General features: G+C 40.5%; 1 long non-coding RNA gene across 3 annotated transcripts in view; it reads left to right on the forward strand.

Moving 5' to 3' along the window:
• Positions 1–21,950, forward strand: part of LOC134172108 (uncharacterized) — a 55,045-nt gene that overhangs the window by 6,480 nt on the left and 26,615 nt on the right. Inside the window, exons 2-6 of one of the 3 annotated variants that reach the window (XR_009967830.1) lie at positions 1,437–1,785; positions 5,451–5,608; positions 6,443–6,521; positions 8,118–8,254; positions 10,292–10,377. This is a non-coding gene — a long non-coding RNA (uncharacterized LOC134172108). Of the gene's footprint in view, positions 1–1,436; positions 1,829–5,450; positions 5,609–6,442; positions 7,015–8,117; positions 8,255–10,291; positions 10,378–21,950 lie in introns of those variants that run through there. The other 2 variants (XR_009967829.1, XR_009967828.1) reach the window with 2 other exon arrangements.

The following is a 21,950-nucleotide window of genomic DNA, read 5'->3' on the forward strand; positions in this document are numbered from 1 at the left end:
CCAAGGCAGGGTCACCTAGAGCAGGTTACACACACAAAAGCATCCAGGCAGGTTTTGAATGTCTCCAGAGAGGGAGACTCCACAGCCCTCCTGGGCACCTATTCCAGTGCTCCGCTACCCTCAGCATAAAGAAGGTCTTCCTCATGATGAGGTAAAACTTCTTGTATTTTAGTTTACGGCCATTGCTCCTCACCCTGTCACTGGGCACCACTGAAAAAGAGTCTGGCACCATCCTCCTGGCACCCACCTTTGAGATATTGATCTGCACTAATGAGATTCCCTCTCAGTCTGCTCTTCTCTACAGTAAACAGGCCCAGCTTCCACAATCTCTCTTCTTAAGAGATGCTCCAGACCCCTGATCATCCTTGTGGTCCTCCACTGGACCCTCATCAGTAGCTCCTTGTCTTTCATGTACTGAGGAGCCTAGCACTGGACACAGCACTCCAGACGTGGCATCACCAGGGTCAAGTAGAGGGGGAGGATCAGCTCCCTTGACCTACTGCCACACTCCTCCCAGTGCATCCCAGGATACTATTGTCCCTCCTGGCTGCATGGGCACACTGCTGACTTATAGTCAATTTATCGTCATCCACCAATACTCCCAGGTCCTTCTCAGCTGAACTGCTCTCCAGTAGGTCAGCCCCCAGCCTGTAGTGCTTCTTGGGGTTCCATGTTGTGCAGCTAAATTAATGAGTAAGGTATTCTATTTTTTCCAAATGATCACCTTTGGAATAACTTAATAGTTTGAAATTAATATTTCCTTGGTATTTCTAAGTCTGTAATAGAATATGGCAAATGCTATAATGGAAGGCATAACTCAAATATTGATAAATGATCATCAGACTGTGAGGTAAGTCTGATGATAATGCTCTTCTTTATCTGCTGTCATGCTATCATTCCCATTCCACAGCTTCCTCACTTTGCTATGGCAACTGGTCAAACTGGAGACAGGGACCAGAAATTAGTGGTAATGTTGAAATAAACTCCATTGTTCTCACACTTCTGAATAACACATTCCCACTGGTGCTGTTGGGGTTCAAATACAAATCTGGATAGGTTTTGCTAGGTCCTGCTGGTGGACTAAGAGAGAGAGAAGGTGGCATTGATTCCGCGTATCCATTATTACCTAATTTTGATTTTGTTGTTCATATATTTTGAGAAGTTTAGCAAAGTTACAGTTTGTGCAGATTCACCTCAAACATCAGAAGATGCTGAGAGAGCCAGGGAATAATGTTGGACAGGGAAGTATTACAGTCATTCTTTCTACCACTTCCTTTCAAACTGATGTAAACAAATGCTTGTTTTCATGTTCTTTCCCTTGGGAAAGGGAGAATGCTGAACTGAAATGATCAATATGTGTTTTTTTCCATGGCTACCCAGGAATCTTCATCCCAAAATTCTTTTTTAATCACAACTTGTCTGGCATTTATTGACAGGATCCAGTTTTTCATTTTTGGTCCATTGTAAGTTATGGAATCTTGCTATTAGGAACAAATCTGGATGAACTGCTTTATGGAACAGCAAACCCAGGTATGTGTGTTTGTGAAAATTAAAGAATTTTCAAGGGGGAAATAATCACTGTTATTTTAACTGTTGATAAATGTTATATGCACTGTAGACTTCCATATTAATTTATTCTTCTATGCAAATATTTCCCATGCTTGTTTCATTTTTTTCCCACAGCATTTTTTTAAGAGCTCTGGAAGCTGGATTTGATGGCTTCTAAACCACCACAATTTCTTTTCACTTGGCAAGAACCTGAGGCACTCCACGTGTGAACGCGAGGTACAATGAGCCATTCTGTGGTGGTCAGTGCCAAGAAACAGTGGTATGCAATTCCTAGATTTCTGGCATGTGCTTTGCACAACATATCACACCAGGGATGCTTTCAGAGACACACGTATAGTATTTATTTCCCATTGACAAGTAGTAATGTGAAGTGGTTAAAGGCAGGTTGTATTTTTCTGAATCTCTCCCATGCAGTCTTTCTGTTACTATGTTCTCAGCCATCCTCCCGAAAAGGTGGAAGCTTTGGGATTTTCCTCCCTGGAATTTAAGTTCTGCAAAAACGCATTTGCAGAGGTGTCATTTACTGCATGGTCCCTCCACGAGCACTGGGATCTTGCTCCTGCAGCTGGAGCTGGCTGTATGAAGCTGCTCAGCACCAGTGAGAGCATGAACCAGGTAGGAAAGGGGTTTCTGAACCACAGGTACCTTGAAGACACTAATAGGTACAGCAGAGACATGCACACATACCACACCTAGTTTGGCATTTAGTAAATAGATTGCAAGTCAGATTGTGTTCAAGAGGTTGGGAGGAGGTAGGAGGTCTGTGGGGTTGTGTTCACAGGACTGTTGAGAGGTGGGCTGTCAATGCTGTGTGTCTGGGAATAGTGATGGGAGGGGTTCCTGGACCTCCCTTGAGGTGGGGTGAGAGCTTGTGATGCTGAACATGGGGGTTATTGATGATAAAAATGGTGTTTTCTATAGTATTGAGAGCAATTTTAATGGCATGATGAGGGTAAATGAGATATAAAGGTACAAAATAATAATGAAGTTGGAAGACACAATCATCTTGTGGTTCAGGCAACGGATAGGAATCAGGAGTTCTTGGATCAGTTTTTGACTTTGCCACAGACTTGCTGTGTTACTTTCAGCCAATCACTTAGTCTCTGCATCCACCATCTGTGAAACAGCAAGGCTTGGAACAGTTTGTGTCTCTGAAAGCATGTACCTAATTTAGGTGTTATTATGAAAGTTAAATATTAAGGAACTTTTACTTTATCATAGGATAAATCCATGCCACATCTATTTTCACTATGAGCTTTGTTCTTTTGCAATTACAGGTTTTTGGAGGAAAAATAATGTTTTCACTACATAAAAAGAAGTTCAGTGGGAATTCATGATACATGCTATGATCCTTGATCCTTGTAGATCTGTTGTCTGACACTAAAATAAGAGATGCACATTATGTGCCACAGGGAAGACTTCAGAGCTGATTATTCAATAAAATGAAGCACAGGTCTGGACACTGAAAGTAAACAAATAACATCAGGCTCTGTAGAGATTAATGTCCCCAAGCTGTTTGAAAATTTCAGTAGCTTGTGTCTAAATGTAGACACTCCTTATCCACTTGTCAACAGGCATGCTGCTCTGAATTCTTTGTTCAAATTTCCATTAATGTTCTGTGTCAGAGAAGGGAAATAACTTAGATAAGATCAATTTTTAAACATGTTTCTTCAGGAAGGAACTAAAGAACGATCCTGAAAACTACCTCCTGGAATGTAAAAATTCTGATCTTTGGGAAAATAAAGGGACTGCTGTGTGAGATGAAAAACATCAGTATATTTCGAGGACAGATGAGTTTGCCAGACTTGACTTATTTGCAAACTTCAGGTCGGTCTTTTAATGTGCACAGTCAGTTTGTGAGGAGGTGCTTCCAGATTAAGGAAGCACTGATAAACATCAAAGCAATTTATACTATTTACATTATGAAACACGGAAGCTTCCTGTGACAGCTGGCAGTTTGTCTGCGTAAGGAAGATTATGACAGGGACTTTTTGAAAGGTCAATATGGGTTTCATTCTATTTTTCAGTATTCATTAATACTATGGGAAGTGGTGATTACCTAATTGAAGGCTGAAGTAGTATAGCTACCCAGCAGAGCTGAAGGGATGTCTGTAGCACAGTTACATGCACCTAAACTAGCAGGGAAGCAGGCAAAGTGTGGCCATACATGTGCCATTCAAAACCAGCAGTTTGACCAAGCCAACTGTTATCATTGTCTTTGTTCTAACTGATAAGTTTCACAGCATAAAGACAACTTCCAAGAGATGTAACCCTGAAAGGCACATCTTTCTCTCCTACCCCTCCCAGCCCTAACCTTGCAGTATGAGTCAGTAATAATGACCCATAGCCTTTTTACAGAATTTCAAGTATTTTACCTGTGTTGTGTCTACATTGTCACATGCAGTGATGTGTCATCCCTGAAGCATTCGTAGTGCTGTACTAAGTACCCTGTCTTAGCTATCTCAGCTTTCTCTGTGCAATTTTTTTATATGAAATACTCTTTAGAAAAAGGCATCACTTTTTTTCCCCACTGAGTATTTAATATGGTCCACAGACAATTTCAGACTGGTTATGAACAACTCTAGAGCAGTGTTTTGGTAACACTTGTTCTGAGATCTATAATGTAGGTCTCTTTCCAAAAACTCCAGAAAGCATGCCTAGAATCAGTGGATCAGGGAGGTATTCGGTTGGAAAATCATTCACCTTTCATGGAAAAAAATCACCCGTATTCTTTGGATGGCCTTTTCTAATGCAGGGCCTGTTACAAACCTCAAAACCAGAGCACTCCTTCAGCTTCTGAAACGGCTGCAGATTTGTACAGTTTTGCTCTCAGATGGTTTGGCACAGCTTTAGCAATGCAAAGCCTTGCTCCAAGGCATCTTTGTATCCCTGCCTTGTGTGCTGGGGCAGATGTGTTTGGTGATGTCTTGAGTCTACTATGAATTAATTGTGTACCGTGCCGCAGTAGCATCATCCATGACATCTATTATGTTACTTCTCCTAATAGCAGTTATATTTTACATCACTGGGACGAAATCCTTGCAGATCTGACCTCTGCTTGTATCATTCTGTGCAAACTTGAATCTCCAGAGTCTAAAATGCTTGGGATTTTTTTTTCTTTCTGTGAAAATGTCAGGAAGAAAACACTTAAAAAGGAGGCATGGTTTGAAGCTACTTAAATTAAAAACTTCGTGTGGATGTTTGCTGCAACTCAGGTCTCTGCTTGGAGTTACATAGTCAGATCCTTTTAGCTGTCCAGAGCCCTGTAACAATAGACAAGGGGCACAGAGGTGTTCCCCCTGCAGGAATCCCATTGCCAGTAACAGCTTGATTTGAACAAGTGGCAGAAGTCACTGCTTGGAAGGGCTGACTAGACTTTATATGGTAGCAGTTTAATACATTTCAGAAAAACGTGTTCTAATGGACCAGGTCTGATCTACTAGGTCCTTTCTACTTGTTTTCTCTGATGTATGTGTTAAGCCTTAAATACCATATGACACTAAATCTACACTATAAGGCAAAGGGCTTCATTTTACGTTACTCAGTCAAAGATCAAATGAATTCTATGCTTGATGGTGTCTCTGACAGTGGAAGGCAACAGAATATTTTAATAAACAAGATAAAGCAAAGCACTAATAATGCATGTTATCTCACCAAACCTGCAGTCATCTCCCCTGCAGCTACAGGATTTGCCAAAAAAATAAAAAGCCATAGAATAATGGGTTAAGGACACTTCCTGGCCTGAAAGCTTTAGACAATACATTACCAAAATATGTTTCTCAGTAGAAATATTATGAGGAGCGCCCTCCTTTAGAAACGTAGCCAGCAGGCATCAGATTAATTTATTATTTTTTTTTATTATTTTTTTTTTATCATTGCAGGCTGGCAGTACTTCTCTCCAGATGTACCATTTGGCACATTAAGCAAGTCTTTTCTTAGAAGGGGAACCTATGGTTTTGCCATGTAATGCAAAACACCAATGGAATCACTACATAAGCAAAATGCCAGTAATGGTATAGTGGTCCAGCCACAAACATTGGTATGTTAATTTTGTTTTATTTTTCCCAGTGTGTCATCTGTAGTACTGTATTTTGTATCAGGACTATGGCTGGGCTGTTTAGTATCAGATTTTAAAGTAAGTTTTCAGCAAGAGATTTAAGCTAGGAAACTAGTGGATATGATGCTTAAAAAAAAAGGGAGGGAGGGGAAGCTGTACTGAGTAGGGATCTGACTATTATTTTAGCCTGATTTTACAGACCAGGCCAAATTTTCCCTTCAGTTATAGCTGTTCAAACCTTTCAGCTGCATGCATACACTTTTGATACACTGGGAAACAAGTAGGTTATGCTAAGTCTGTGGCTTATGCTTGCCATTGCTTCCTATGACGAGCTCTGCTTTCAAACAAAATTTTTATTTATTTCTAAGTAAGAAGATGGAAATAATTATAGCATATTCAGTTTGTATATGGAAGGCAGTGATTGGCCTCTCAATCCTCTGTGCTATCTTAGTTCTGTAATGAATATTAAGATTGTTCAGTTCTTAAGAATGCAGGAGTAGTAGCTGTTACGTTGCATGTTCTGTATTTCAGCTTACTTTCTGAATTTGATCTATACTATTAACATTGTATGGAAAGGAGAAAAGTTGCAAAAAAATATTTGTTTTCCATTCCTTTGTTTTTCTGGCAGCAGAAAAAGTAGCGAGAGGTTACATAGTGAGGGGCTTTATCTGTCATCCCTCTAGTTTTGCATGCAGAAGCAGAACATAAGTTGTTCCATTTTCATTTGACTTTTCTAGATGAGGGTGGGATTTAACCTACAGTTTTTTCTGTAGACCTTGTTGAGAGTCATCCAAGGTAAAGGGTTTTTTTTATTAGGTGCCATTCATATGTACTGTGAAGCAGCCATCAGTCTAAAGAGCAGGAGAAAACACTGGGGAAAGAAGGGCAAGCCAGGGTAGCAACGCAAGGATGGTGATTTGCACAGGCCCAGGAAGCACATCAGCAGGAATATGATTTGTTGGTTTTTCTTCTATATCCCCCCTGTAATACTTGGGTTTGCTGGAAGCTGAGAAGCAGTATCTCAAGGAGGATTGTTTTATTCTTGCTGTTTCTCATGCACCTACTGTAGCATCTGCTGCTGCATTCTGTCTGAGACAGGATATTGAGATAGCCTGTTGTTTGACCTAACCTAGCAAGCTCTTATATTTAACCTAGCTAGCTCCTATACAGTAGTTTCCTAAGATGGGATCTGTTTTCTCACCCACCTTATGTCAAATAATCAGAGAGCATGTTCCCTTTTCTTACCACCTCTGCCCTGCTGCAATTCTTCTGATGCCATTAGTCTTATTTCTGGTTTATAAGAGAACTAAGGCCATACTTTCTCATCAGCCAGCCAGATACACTGAATTCCAAGGAGTGTGTGGCCTGTTCTCCATGGCAGTCCTGCCTCTTGATGTATTAGACCAGTACATGTGAGGTCCTGAGTTCCCCAGCTTCTTCTGGTAAGGGCCTTTGGGCTGGCCGTTGGGAAGCATTCTCCAAATGATCATTGATAGGCCTACCCTTTCCCTTGCCTGATGATTTTTGAAGAATCGCTGTAGTTCATGTAAAACATTTTATTTTCCATTCCCTATAGGAGGAAGGGGCAGCACTTCCCGTGGGATCATAGCCACAAACAGCAGGACGACTACCTTTCTTCTAGCCTTGAGGCCGAGGAACAAAAAGGAGGTTGACTATGCAAATGACAATTTCTTCCGTGGCGGGGCTGCTCTTTGCACTGGGGGAAAGGTTGTCGCCTTGGGGAGACATCTGCAACACTGCCCGGCCTGACTCCTGTCTTGGGTTCCCTAGCATTCTTCTGTTTGTTATAACAAATATCCTGTAATTCAAGCTCTCTGTAGGTGGGGTTGGACTCTGCTCAGTAGAGTTTCGGTAGATAGCAGGTTTCCTTCTATTTAAGATGACAGGTGTTTAGTTTTTAACTGGCTCCTGCCATTCACCATAAATCTCACCTTTCCTCCTCCCAAGTTAAATATGTCAGTTCTAGCTTTTGCCATCCACGCAGCCTGAAAATGACAGCTTCTGATTGCCCACATACACAAAGCAGTGGAAGAGCAACAGCAAAAAGAAAAAAAAAAAAGAAAAAAGATATTTCTGCCATAGTTTCTACTTCAGTTAGGCTGTGTGGCCTTTCCAGTGTGATTAACTGTGTAATTAGTAATTACCAGGTGTGGCAGGGTAGGCACTTTATTGTGGCTTTTTTTCTGTCCCATGAATGCTGGGAAAGAATGTTAGGAAGGCAGTTAGTTGTGAGAACACTTTCCCTCTCCTGTTGGTTCAGTTCCTAAAATCTGGTGACGTTTTAAACCCCCAGGAAGAGGAACAACCAAAATTCTATTATTTCTCTTTGGGCCTTAAAGGCTAAAGGCTGGAGGATTTCTGAAAGGAAGCTAATCCTCCCTCCTGGTCAGCCACAGGAGTGAAAAGGATAGTGCTAATTCTGTACCCTCTTTTGCTTTTCCACTTTTCTTTTTCACTTTTCTCTTTGAAGCAAATGACCCAGGGCAAAACATGGCTGTGAAGGTTTACAGCTACCCTTGGAGTTGAAGTGGAGAGAGTCACCACCGTGTTGCTGAGAGCTCCGCTATGCTGATAGAGCATGGAGGGGAAACAGGATGCATGTTCAAGGTAAACTACTTTTTACAAAGTTAAATATAGATAAATATTTCAAATATTTAGGCTTTTCTCACTCCCATTTTATGTTGCGGAAAGTGATCCCCTCCCAGCTGTAGGGTGCCTAGGGTGGAGGGATTGAGGTAAACTATGAGGTTACTATGGGAATGTTTCTTCTTTGAGGCAAATATGTTAAATGCAGCTCAAGTTTGCGTTGGCATGTGAATGTAACTGAAAGCACTGGCACTTCTTTACTCACCAGTATGCTATGACTGAGAGTGCATCCATGAAAGAAATGTTGATTAGGCAATCAGCCTGTGTAAGACTTCCCTGTGGCACATCATCTACTCTTCGTGTTTGCTATATTTTCATAAGACTTAGGTAACTGAACTTAGACATTCTTCATTCCAAAGTCCATTCCGTTTTTTAATCCTTTTCAGTTTGAGGTAGCTTTTATGGCTGGCTGTCATTCAAATTGCATTTTGAAGGCATTTTTGAGGAAACTTGAAGTTCTAGAGTGTTAATAAAGTGTTGCCTGCTAAAATAAAGCCAGATTGGTTCAACATTAATGTTAAAGAGTATATAAATAGTAAAGGCTGAAATGTCAAAACAAATAAAGATAATTAAAAAATACCACTGTTTTCAAGGTATGTTGGTGACATTTCATGAGCTATGTTAGTGAAGACTTAAAAACTATGTATTGCCATATGCTGAACATATCAAGCTTCCCTTCTGCTACTATTCATATGTCAGAGGACTCATCTGTATTTATTTTCCTTCAAAATGTTCCTGTTACATTATAGATGAGTGCAGCACCTATATCATTGTCCACAATTAATTCTCACTCTCCATACATCCAACAGCATATGGTACTTCCTAAGAAGAATGAGTCCTTTCCTTAAGAGAGGAGTTAAATTAGTCTTTTGTAAGGTTAGTCTTTCAAGTTAGTTTACAGCTTTAGCACAAAAGCAGTGGCCCCTTTACATGAGGTTCCACCCAGATGAAGAGATGGCAAGCTTACTGATAGCACATACTCAGAGGACTTTCCCGTTTACCTATGCCCTACATTCTTCCACATGCTTTTGTCAAAAATCCTTGGAGCTGTGGTCACAATGTGTAAAATGGGGTTGTTAGTGCTTGTCCTCCTGACTTCTTTGGGATGTAAAAGGCTATTTCATGGAGACTAGCACAGAGATAAAGAGGAGAATGATTCTGGTGCTGAGTCTTGACCCACCGAGATCCAGTGTGTACATTTTCATTGGATTTACGTGGTTCACTGGCAAGTATTATGCTAGTTTGTTGTTGCTTTCCAGGAAACAAGAGAAAGAACAGGAAGACTGAGCAAGTGGTTGGACTCAATGATATGAGGGTCTTTTCCAACCTAAATGAGTCTATGATGCTATGAATGAAACCTGAAAGGGCTTTTCATGCATAAGCAAAGAAGCTGGGTTCCAATAATATCAAGACAAGCTTTACAACTTTTTTAAGATGCCTTAAAGAGCATGTAAAATTAAATTTTACACCAGTTTTAATATTTTTTCATGGCACCAGGCTCCACTTTGATATCAAAAGCAACTACTGAGTGAGGTTAGATTTGATGTAAAGAATAGCATTAGTTCATCAGAAAGGAAGGTGCTGCTTAACCACTAAAGTATTTTAAAAATATTTTTCTGTGTAGATTTGTCACTAATTATGCTATATAAATTTAAGAGTGGAAATTTGGTTTCTCCATCATCATAACTTGCATGCCTAATGTTTTGCACTGAGCTTTGGAGTGCAGCTGAAGTGCAACTCTCCTTGGAGATTTATTTTTAATATAATACCATTTTCTAGTTAAACATTTCATATGAAATATACTGAGCAAGCTAAAGAGGGCTACTTTGTTTGCAGTACTCTATAAGCAGAAGATTGCCTGAGGACTTCCTTATTGAATATACCTTATCTTGCTCTGTATCCAGTAACAGATCAAGTTGGAGTGTAACGTACCTCAAGCTCTGTTTGATTTTCTCTTTTTTTTTCTTTTCTTTTTTCATCTCCAGCTACACGGATTAGGGCTATTAAGATGTTGGTCTAAGTCACAAGAGTTTTGGAGACCGGAAATACTTGATTTCAGTAGTTGAATTTAAAGTTATCTGAAGGTAAATATCTCTTATCTAGACAGTGTGTAAATTGTGTATTCATCTGATTTCCTTTCCTCACTGGATATCGTTTTCCCTTGGTGAGCTGTTCGTTTGGCTTCCTAAGCAGAACTAGACAAACTCCCAAATCACTTCATGCTTTCAGTGAGCTGTGTCACCTTTCTCTTTTTTATTTTCTTTAATCATTCTTTTCATGCTTCCGGAACAATTGAGCTGTATTATTGCGAAAGTTTTACTATCATCCTCTGCGTTCTTGTCTCAAACTTCATGCCTTAAAATTAATGTGTTCGATATTCAGCTACCATCTCTCTAATAATGCGTGCTTCAGGGTTTGTGATTTCTAATGTGAGTGTAAACATTACATTTCTAATGATACCTTGTGTTGGATTAAGGGACGCAAATACTAGAATTATGAATACTAGAGTTATGTACCCTTACCAGTCCAGGGAGCTGTAACCTACTGCCATAAATTCTCATTCAAGTTTCCCAGAGGTAATATGTTGGCCAAATCCTTTATTGAATGGCTACTGTCTATTGATAAATCATTTATTTTGAGCGGAAAGCTCACTAATGGTAGTCCAAGTTTTCAAAAAGTATGTGTGTGGCTGCTATACTTGTTGTGTGGGCATTTCTACAAGTACTGTGTGTGGATAAACATGCATATTTGTTCTAATGACAAGTAATTATCAGTAATATCAATAAATATGTTACATTAGTTAACCCAGTGCCTTCCTGAGGACATTTCTACTTTGAAAAGTCATTATGAAAAAATTTCACCTTTCCTCCATACCATTATTGTTTCATAACATACCATTATCGCTCCATAACACACCATTATCAGCAAATACCTGATAACATATCCCTATATGCGTGCTCTTGGGACAGAAATTACTATTTACTGCTTTTATTGCTGCAGGCATTGCCAGAGTGTGCAGCTGTCTCTGTTTTGGAATAGGTCTTGGAATTGTTAACTATTTTGCTACTGTGACTGCAAATCCTGCCTTTAATTTACCCTTTTTCTACCTTATTAGAAACAGGGAGTTGTCCACACTGGGTTGAGGGCAGAAGTTTGGCTCCATGAATCTCTGTTCCTGGTGATGCTATGCAGGCCAAATTAAAACCATCTTGACTTCAGTCAGAGCCCAGGCTAGCTTTTCTCAGCTTGGCACCCGTAGTACCATGCTGCTCAGTGAATTGGTATGGGAAAGGATTGATGCACTAATGCTGCTGGGCTAACCGTATACTTTATGGTCATGCAATTGAAGTTGTTAAAAAAGAAAAGAAAGAAAATTTTGCCAGCAGCACTAACTGGATCTTCTTGCAATCCCTACCCATTCTCTGCATGTGCAAAGATACTGGTTATGCATTTACTAGGATAAGAGGCATAGGAAGTACTGGATGGAGACACTTGTTTTTATCACGATTTTTGATGCCCTTTCCGAACCATAAAGTTAAGAGGCTGAAATCCAAGGTGAGGGATGGTGGTAGCAGGTGGAAGTTCTGTACCACCCACATAAATCACTTAAAAGCAACAAGAATTTGGAGGGACTGTAGCAGCAAAGAACATAAGTGCAGTTTCAAAATCACTTCATGAAAGTACAACTGCTTTAAGGTTCTGTCTAAAAATTCTTACTATGCTGATGCATTAATTTACCAGCTGGTGGACTTTGCAAACCCTCACTTTTCATGTCAGTCATATGGAAAAAATGGGGTCAATATTCCAGTTCTGCGGCCTTTTGAACTGCTTTTTCTATATGATGTCAGGGATGGTCTCCACTGCTGCATGACCTTCCTGAATAGGAATATCCATGCACTTCCAGTTAGGCTGAGACAGTGATTCACTTTTTGGTGGCATCTGTGCAGTCTTCCCTGCCAAAGTTGTGCAGCTGCTTTGTATTTCATCTGGGAGTAACATTTCCTTGAAACCAGTCTTCAGGAATCCAGTGTGTAACTTGGGGTGGGGGTGTATCCTCAGTCTCATTAAAATCATATCCAGGACTTTTGTGGAGGAAAAGGCTTGGAGAAAGGGAAGAAACCAGCGTGCTATTAATGAAAATATTAGGCTCCTTGCAGAATGCCACTTTCCTTGCAAGGCAAACACTGTAAAGAGGAAGAAGTGATTCTTGGGTTTCTGATTTCTGTAGCCCTTTGAGCTGATTTGCAGCCGTGAGAAAGGTGCCAATATCTTTGTATTGTTTGGCAGGGAAAAGATTACCTTGTAACTCATCTTGTCTGGCTATGGCCTGGCACTGGATCATGACCAGGTTGATGGCAGCCTGACAGTTTTAAAAGAATATGTTGGCATTTTATGAAAAGGGAAGTTATTACACTTGAAAGGAAGTAAAAACAAAACCAGAAAACCTACGCTTGTCAGTTTTATGGCAGAGAGGCAGTAAAAATTCTGGCATGTTACTTCAGCCAATCCCTGCAACAAATTAGTGAACTAAATTGATTACAAAATCAAAGATGAATTTACATAAGCATTTGTGTTTTAGTTACCCTGCTCCTACAGTGTGTCAGACACTCAAAAGAGTGAACCCCATGCCTCTTACAGTTAAAATTAGTTCACAGCCTAAATTTAGATGTGTGGCAGCAAGAAGGGAGCATGGAAAGAAAAGAAGAGCATGGGAAGGGATGGTACCTCCTGGGTCACTGGCTCCAGTCCCTCCCGGTCTCAGGAAACCACATTGTGTTACTCTCTTTCAGACTGTGACGATCTTCTGACATACCATTAGATGATACAAAAGACGGGTGTTTAAATTTACAGATTTGTCCCAGTTCCGTATAATTTTTTTCTGTCTCTATTAGCTCTGGGATTGGACCTGTGTTGAGGCTTATCACAAGTTTCTGCTGGTGGCTCTGTTTTACAATAAGAAGATGTGCCAGGGAGCTGGGCACTGTGGAGGGCAAAGGCAGCAACATTAACAAGCAGAGCATAAAGAACGAGGAGGATTCAGAGTAGCTTTTCCAGCAGCCAGGAGGCACATGTCAGAAAATAAGGTTTCCAAAGGTTATTTGAAATATATATATATATCTCTGTTCCCAAGCTGCTGTAAGAGGAGTGAAAACAAATCATTTTCCCAGTGCAGCCTAGGAAGAGCCAAGGAGGCTTGGGTGCTGGGGACCGAGTGGACTGCTGCCTGAGGAGCCCCACACTGTGCTGGCTGGTGGCTTACCATTCCCATACTAGCTTGAGTATCCCTATGTTGTGCACGATATCATCCTTGAAAACCCTTTCTCATGCCATCTTCCAAAACCCCTCAGCAAGTATCTTCACCTTCACAGTCATGTAGGACTTCAGTGTAATAAAGTGTAAAAAGAAGTTTTCCTTGGTGAGTGCTACAGCCTCAAAAGCAGTTGTGAATTATTTTGCATTGTCAGTCAGAACTGTAAACTGCAACCGTATGGCTTTAGATCTGAAGAGGGCTGAGTGGAGTTCCTAGCATTATAGTGTGTTTTTACTCAGGCAATATAGCCAAAGCAAACGATGAAACCAGACTTCTTCTTGTGGTCAGAAAGAAACAAACAATTTGTTTTGATTGAAGGCTCGGTGCTGTTGAGAGGCCTACAGTTATGAGCAGCTGCGTAGGAAGCACGATGATATGGGCTAGTGGTTGCCCATACGAGTTACATCCATTGCAAATGAATCGGCATGATAAGTGGCTGGAGTGCTGAGAGCAAGGCTTGCAGCTGAGAGAAGGAAATCTGTCACTTCTGGCAAGAGGGAGGACTTGCCCAAAGTGATCTGCTTTTCTTAATGCCAATTAATGTTTTCTGAATATTGAATGCAATTGCTTGAGTGGATGCATGTAATTTTCAGACTGGCAGTAATTCTCTACAAGAGTCAGGTCTCCTGTTTGGGGAATGAACAGCATGGTGGTGAGTGCATTGGGTCAGTAACACATGCTGTCACACCTTTGTGTGGCCAGAGAACCAGTATTATATGGCTCCGTCCCTACAGTGCCTCCATTATCTGGATAACACAGCCTTGTGCTGTCTGAGGCTGAGAGCTTTTTATTCTTCTGTGGGACAGGACTTCCTCCAAGCGTGAAGCTGTGGCTCAAAGCAGTTGTTGCCCCATCACATTTATTCTGCCCAAATGGCACTGTTGTCTCCCATTCAGATTAAACTATGGAAGATGTAATAGACATTCTCATTTAAAAATAATTTTAGCTCAGTTAAGATGATTTAAATAAGGCTGGAGTAAATGTCTGTCTGCATGAGTCAATCTATTGTGTTAACCCACTGGAGTTTTAGATGAGAGTTAACAGTATCTGGGTATGAAATTCTCATAGACTTTTTCAGATTTTGTGGTTTCCCAGATTATCAGAGCTGAAAGCTATTCCTGAAATTGAAAGGTGGACTATTGTAAAGCAGTAATTGTGACTAGCATACCCCTGGAGTAAAGCAATAGAAGACACAATGCAGTTGTTTCTCAGTGTCAGGACTCAATTGCATTGCATTTCACAGTAGAAGGCAGTATGCTTGAGGTTTTCTACAAGGGGCTATAAAAGGCAGTGTTGTGGGGGGGGTAAGACTTCAGAGAGGTAAAGTAAAGCCTTTGAGAACAGACTGAACCTCAGCATAGCTTCACTGATTTAAAATCTGTCCACTTACATTGCCTTCTCCAAACATGCAGTCATTGATAGTAGTTGCAGCAGTGGGGTGTGTTTTTACTGTCAGACTTTCCCAAAAGAAGAAAAGTTGACTATCCAATCTGTTCCTTCCTCTTTGTTTTCTACTCTCCTGTAATATGCTATTGGACCAAGGTTTGAACATTTGTCCATCCTCTGTGAACTCACTTCGCAAAGTTTTGAATAAACTGCAGTGAGTTGGGTGTACAGAGCTAAATATAAAGCTGCAGTAGCAGTTGGGCCTCCAACACTGTGAATGCACTTCAGCTTGTCTTTCAATGCTGTAGTTCTCCTTTTTCTTGTTTATAATTACCTCCTTTGCAATATGAGCTTGAAATCAAGCTCTTGCTGTGGATTTATCTTGTACTTGACAAGGGCAATACTGACCATGCAAGCTTCTTAATGGCTAATGATATAGGTGGAACCTGAAGCATGTCAAGTGAATGCTTACTATTTGTGGTGTGTGTGCAGAAGGTAGAGCTGTTATTTTAACGCTTTCTATTGCAAAATTCACTGGGAGTTTCCCTCCAAAATAGTTGTGAGCTGAGAGATATGTAGATGTGCCCTTGTGTATTGGCAATGTTCTGTAGGAAGGTCACCACCGTTCCACTCTGCATACACCTTTGATACTGTTCTCTGTGTGCTTTATGCTGTTATTTACTCTGAATTCTGCCCATTTAGAAATCATCTCTGTCGCCATCTGTTTTGAGAATGGATTTAATCTAAAGCTTTGTTCAGGTGCTTCAAAGCTGCTAACTTATTTATGGTTTCATTTTGCAGGGTTTACCAACTGTGAATGCTTTCTTTAGATGCTAAAAACAAAGCCTGTTGTGTTTGGTATTGAACTCGAGAGAGGAAGTGTGTTTTGGGCATGCTCAGATTCCTGAAGGGAATTTAGGCCTAAGGCCTCCTCCTAGTATGTAATTCCCAAGGAAGCTTTTCAATGAGCTAAGAATAAAGACTCTTTTGATGAGAAGCTTGCAGTCCTGTGTAAGCATAGTGGAAAAACTTTAGGTACTTATATGTTTATTTTTTTGTACTGACACATATTTTGCCTAGTCAGTGTGTCTGTGAAAGATATGCTCAGGTTTTGACAGTCCAAATTTCACCTCAGTTACATTAGATTTTGGACTTTGCCTTTTATCATGGGGTTGGCGGGGAAGGAGGCAAGGATCTGTTCCTTAATATCTCCGTCCGTTCCTTAATATCTCTGAGACTAATTTCCTGGTTTACAGATAGGAAATTAATAACACTTCTTAACTATTCAGGGGTATTGTTAAGGTAAATATTAGAGCAAACAGGTAGCACTGTAATATAGGAGTCACATGTATGCTGAAATATGGTGAGCACCCAAGCAACTGTCCCTCAAAATCTCTAGTTGTTCCGTGAAAGCATAGATGAGTAGAAGAATAAGAGCTGCCATTTAAAAATGAGATTTGCATAAAGCTGTGTTGAAATCGCTTCCTGGGAATTTCTGCAAAAGGAATTTCTGCAGAACTTGTTGTTAAGGAAGTCATGTTAGAAAACGTGCTGATTTTTTGCGTCAAAGCCCTTGACAAGAACTAAAACACAAACAAATAAAGAATAGAATCTGAATTTACTTGCAGAGCTCTATCATCCACCAATTATCTATCAGTCAGCTGTTTGTCTCTCCCTGTAAATCTGTGTGATGAAATATTGCCAAAATCAGCAAAAGCAGTGTATCAGGATGGGAATTGCCTGGTGGGCTGCCTTGCTGCTCCGGAATACCATCAAGCTGTTCAAATAAAGATGAGCTGGGACAATGTAACAGCTGGCCAAGATGAGCATGGGAAAGAAAAATATGGTGATGGGAGATGCAGAAGTGACTCGATGTGTTGGCATTCCTTTCTCTTCAGGGCAAGGACATGTGAAAGGGCTTGTCACCGAGAGAAAGACCCTCTTACATTCTATTGTGGTGAAACCTTCAGCCTCAAAATAATACAACAAGTTGTGTGTTTCCAGATGTAATTGATGTACACAAAATCTCACACTGCAGGAATTAGACTTCATCTTCTCACCCCACAGTTTTGCCAGGTTGAAGATCTACTGTTTTACTCGGGCAGAGGATTGGGGGTTTTCACATGTTTTCAAATGTGAGTTTCTAGTAAGCTGCTTTTCCTTTTAGCATTAAATTATATGCAGGCTGAGATCCTTCTTGTATGGTTGATTAACTGAAACTCATTGATAAATCTTTAAAATGAGAAAGTTTCCTAATTTCCATAGATTGACTTGCACTAAGGGATTAGGAGACCCACCTTGCACCTCTCAGTGTCTAAGCTCAAACATTTAATTTAGTGTAAGCAAAGCTAATTCCAGGGAAAAAGTGGAACAAAGGAAGAAAATAATAGTATTGCTAAGGGGAAAAAAAAAGCATATACAATAGGGGGTTTTATCCATCTGAATTTAACATGAAAGCCTGTGTTGATTAAGGGCTTTGTGAAAAGTTGATTTTCCAGTTCAGCAAAACTTTCAGAAAAAAATACTTGCTTCAGGTCAACTGCAGCTAGTTTCCCTCCCTCTCGTTCATTAAAATGAAAAGCAAGTGTTCCCACTTCATTGAGCCTTGAATGACCTGTTTGATCTAAAGCAGAGCTTCTCCCAGAGCTAGGTCTTGATTGCCAAACTCAGGAGGAGTCTTAATTTCTGTGTTTGCGATGGCTCTTTAGGTCACACATAATTACACCCCAAAACAGGGAACACAGTCCAGGGTCCCACCCCTAGATGGATGTCAGGGCTTGTGAGATAAGCTTTCATCAGCCTCTCTTGAGGAGCAGCTTCATTTCGTATCAGATATCTGTTGAGCCACAGAGTGAGATAGGATGTCAATCTGTAGCTGATGGAAAGGGAAAGTCAAGAAAAAATATCCCCCGCCAATTATATAAAGCAGAACATTGCCAAGTAATATTAAGTTGCTCCCTCAGAGCATACAGCAACGTTAGCACCTGGATGGCTAGGAAGGGTCTCTAGGTTAGATTTGCAGTTTGTGTAATAACTTTTCCAGATGTCCATGAATTGATCATTTAATCACAGTGTTAAGGAGAGTTTGTTTTTCCAGTAGCAATTTTGTTTAATTTTATTACAATGTGTTTCACTTCAGTTTGGTGATCTTCAGTGCTAGTAGAGTAGCTTCAAAAACAGAAGGGAGAAGCAGGGGGAGTGTATCAAGGAATGTGTCCAAAACTGAGCCTTAGGAATAGAGTCTTAGAGCTTACAGGGAAGGCAAGACAACATTTTCAGTCTTTTTTGAAAAACCAGCCTTCTGCAAGGTTAGAAAACAGCTCAGCTCATCTTCATGATGAAGCAGTGGTTCTCCGGTGGTCTTGTCACATCCAGCTCCTTTGCTTTAGATGCTTTGGGTGTGATCACATGGGTTTGATATTGTGCCTAAAAAGGTATGAGATCATGTCCTGACCTCATACCATCTGTTTAACAGATGAATTTGTATGGTAAGGCTAATGGTTAAAAACCTGTCTCCACTTAGGTCCGTGGTATCAAAATTTTGCCCATGATTGGAGGGGGAGTTGGAAAAAAAGAAAACAAAGTGTCCAAAAATAGATTTCCTAAATCACTGCTGGGAAAGCCTGTAGGCTTCAGAGCCTCACTTATTTACTGTGCTGTCATTTGGCTGATAGCTATTTGTGCTCAGCCCTTGGGCAGAGTATGTGATCTTTATGTCTAAATCTGTGTTTTGTTGATGCAGACTGTGAAGGTATGTAACTGTTGAAAGATATGGAGGAAGTACACCTCTTATGAAGCTGTGAATATTATTAACTTAGCTGCATTGATCACAATCTTGTTTGCACATAGCTGTTCTGTAATGAATCAAGCACAAATGTCAATGGCATTTGTCAATAAGTTTAACATTCTGTTCACCGCACCAAACCAAATGGTTAATTAGTTTTCTCATCAGCTGAATTTGCCTTGTTTTGTTTTCTCCTCTTTAAACCCCCAGCAACATACAAATCCTCCCTGGATCTCTTTAACTGACAGAATACAATTGTTGTACCCTCGCTGAAACGTTAAAAGTAGTTTGTGGACTGTAACATGGCTGGGTGAGGCACTGTTCAGTTTCCAGCCTAAAATCTGGTAAGGGCTTCTAAAACACAGTCCTCAATAGATTAAATCCAGCTGTTGCACAGGTGCACCGGGGCTGTGCAGCGGGGAAGTTTGTCCACTTAGAAACTTCTGCCTATGTGCATAGACCAAGATATTTTTGGTTCTCAAATATATACTTTTTTGGTTTTTTGATTAGGCAAGGCAAGTGGTCTTCATTAAAGCCACAGAGAGCAGAATGGTTTCATCTAAATTCATCCCTGTAATTGCAGGAAGACAAACCCAAGTATCATAATGCTCCAATTCCTTCCCATCCTGCTCATTCAGCCATTCTTATCATTGGAAGTGAAGCCTACAAAATCTTAATTGCTTGTCTAATTTGACACATTAAAGTCCAGTCTACACTGAAATAGTTTATGTGGAGGTACATTTTATAGATTTGTGCCATTGACTCTGAAAAAGAAATTAAGAAAGTAAGAATTGGCTGAGGGAGTAGATTTAGAAGAAAAGCTGTTTTAAAGAAGCAGGATAGTGTGTTTGAGTGATTTTATGTGCAGACCCAGACTTCTCTCACCTCTGTAGTATGTTGTGGAATAAATAACATTTATTGCTCTTGTGATTGGAGTGTAACTGTCATCTGTAATGGAAGTGGTGGAATCACTACACCTGGAACTGTTCAAAACCCATGTAGACAAGGCCCTTAGTGGTATGGTTTGGTGGTGGACTTGGCAGTGCTGGGGGAGCGGGTGGACTTAAAAGTCTTTTCTAATCTAGCTGATTCTATGATTCTGTGTGTGATTTTTCCAGCGCTGCAGACATGGCATGTCCTCCTCTAACGTAATTATTGAGAGACACACTGGCATATCTTAATGCACCTTGGAACACAACATGACTGAACTTCTACTCTAGGGCATTCTTTCTGAAACTAAACTAATTGACATCACTGAGGTTTCTCTCTGTATGTCCCACATTCTGTGAAATCACCTCCCATCGTTCTGAGCAGTAGAAGAGGGAATTGCTTGGGAAATCCAGGTAGTTGCGATCCTCTTTCTTCTTAGTGAGTCTAGCTGAAGGTGTGCAGCCAGTAATGGTGGGACTAATTGTAAGTAGCCGTAACCTATCCTGGCTAGAAGACAAGGCTTGTCACATGCAGTGTCACAACTCTTCCTCAGATGGTAACTACAGTCTGGAGGCTTAAAGCTTAAAGATTAGGACTTCCATAATGACTAGGGATGGAGACAGGTTGCAGTTTTATGCAACTGTCTGTTTCCATACCATTATTTGCTTCCCTAAACAGGACAGGAGGAAAAAGCACATGCCTGTGAACTTTTTTTTTTCTTCCCCTTCAAATTGCGTATTTTCCTTTCCTCTTGCTGCTTCTTTGAGGATTTTTTTTTTTTTTGAATCATAGAATAGTTTGGGTTGAAAGGGACCTTTAAATGCCATCTGGTCCAGCCTGCCTGCAATGAGCAGGGACATGTTCAACTAGATCAGGTTTCTCAGAGCCCCATCCAGCTTGACCTTGAATGTTTCCAGGGATGGGGCATCTACCTGTGCCAGCGTTTCACCAACTACACTGTAAAAAATTTCTTCCTTATATCTAGACTATAACCATTACCTCTTGTCCTATCACAACAGACCCTGCTAAAAAGTTTTCTCCCATCTTTCTTATAGTCTCCCTTTGTGCACTGGAAACTGCTGGAAGATCTCCTGGAGCTTTCTCTTCTCCAGGCTGAACAACCCAAACTTTTTCAGCCTTTCTTCATAGGAGGGGTGCTCCAGCCCTTTGAGAATTTTTGTGTCCTCCTCTGGACTCACTCAAGCAGGTCCATGTCCCTCTTTTTTGAGGGGCCCAAAAATGAACGCAGTACTGCAGGTGGGGTATCATGAAGGTGGAGTAGAGGAGAGAATCACGTCCCTTGACCTGCTGGTCACACTCCTTTTGATGGTGCCCTGGGATATATTTCGCTTTCAGGGCTGGGAGTACACATTGTCAGCACATTGGCACAGATGTCCAACTGGTCGTTATTACTTTAGATTAACAACAAAGTCTTGTATTGGTTGTCCTTCCTGTATATGCAGTACCCTCTGACTTGTTTCAGTTCTCCTGCTAGCCATAATGACTGCTGTGCTGAGTCGCACCAAATGTCCTCCTGGCCCAGTATTTTGTCACCCACATGGCCATTAATGGGTGCCAGTTGTAGCACTCTGTTTTCCCACACCAATTCCCAGGTTCCAGCTGTCAGGGGCGCAGGTACTTTCTCAGCCAGAGGTTCAGTCTGCAATACTGTTTGTAATAGCTGCTAACAGATGTATTGTCCATGGATTTATCTGAAGTCTTTTATTTTTTTCTGTCTGACTCCCAAAGTCTCCTGTATCAGTGAGATCTACAATTTAATATGTGTTCTGTGAGAAAGTACTTAAGTTTTTTAACTTACTATCTGATCATTGCACTGGATGTACATTTGTACTGTATTTGGAAGCAGGCAACTCTAGTAAGATTAACTTTAATGGGATCCAAACAGAAGTAAGTTTACCATGATGATTCAATTACAAGTCTAAGACCTAAGTGCTACAGATTGTTGAAGATCCTGAACACAATTAAGAACATTTTAGTTACTGAAATGCATCTACTTCTGAGTTGAAAATGACAGCACAGCAAGACATTGGCCGTAACAAAGATATAGCAAACCGAATGTGCATGTAGGTCTTCATCAAGCTGTCATTGTCTGAATTGGAATGTAATGCAGAAGTTCCATCTGGTAATTTATATTCTTCCAGAAAAAAAAAAAAAATCACTGTGAGAAATATAATGCTCCAAAAGAATCAAGGCTTCTGATTAGTTTTCATCAAAAATTCAATGTT

Source organism: Pezoporus occidentalis, unplaced genomic scaffold, assembly GCF_034315485.1.
Source record: "Pezoporus occidentalis ecotype Australia unplaced genomic scaffold, CSIRO_AGI_Poc_V1 ctg44, whole genome shotgun sequence".
Classification (NCBI taxonomy): domain Eukaryota; kingdom Metazoa; phylum Chordata; class Aves; order Psittaciformes; family Psittacidae; genus Pezoporus; species Pezoporus occidentalis.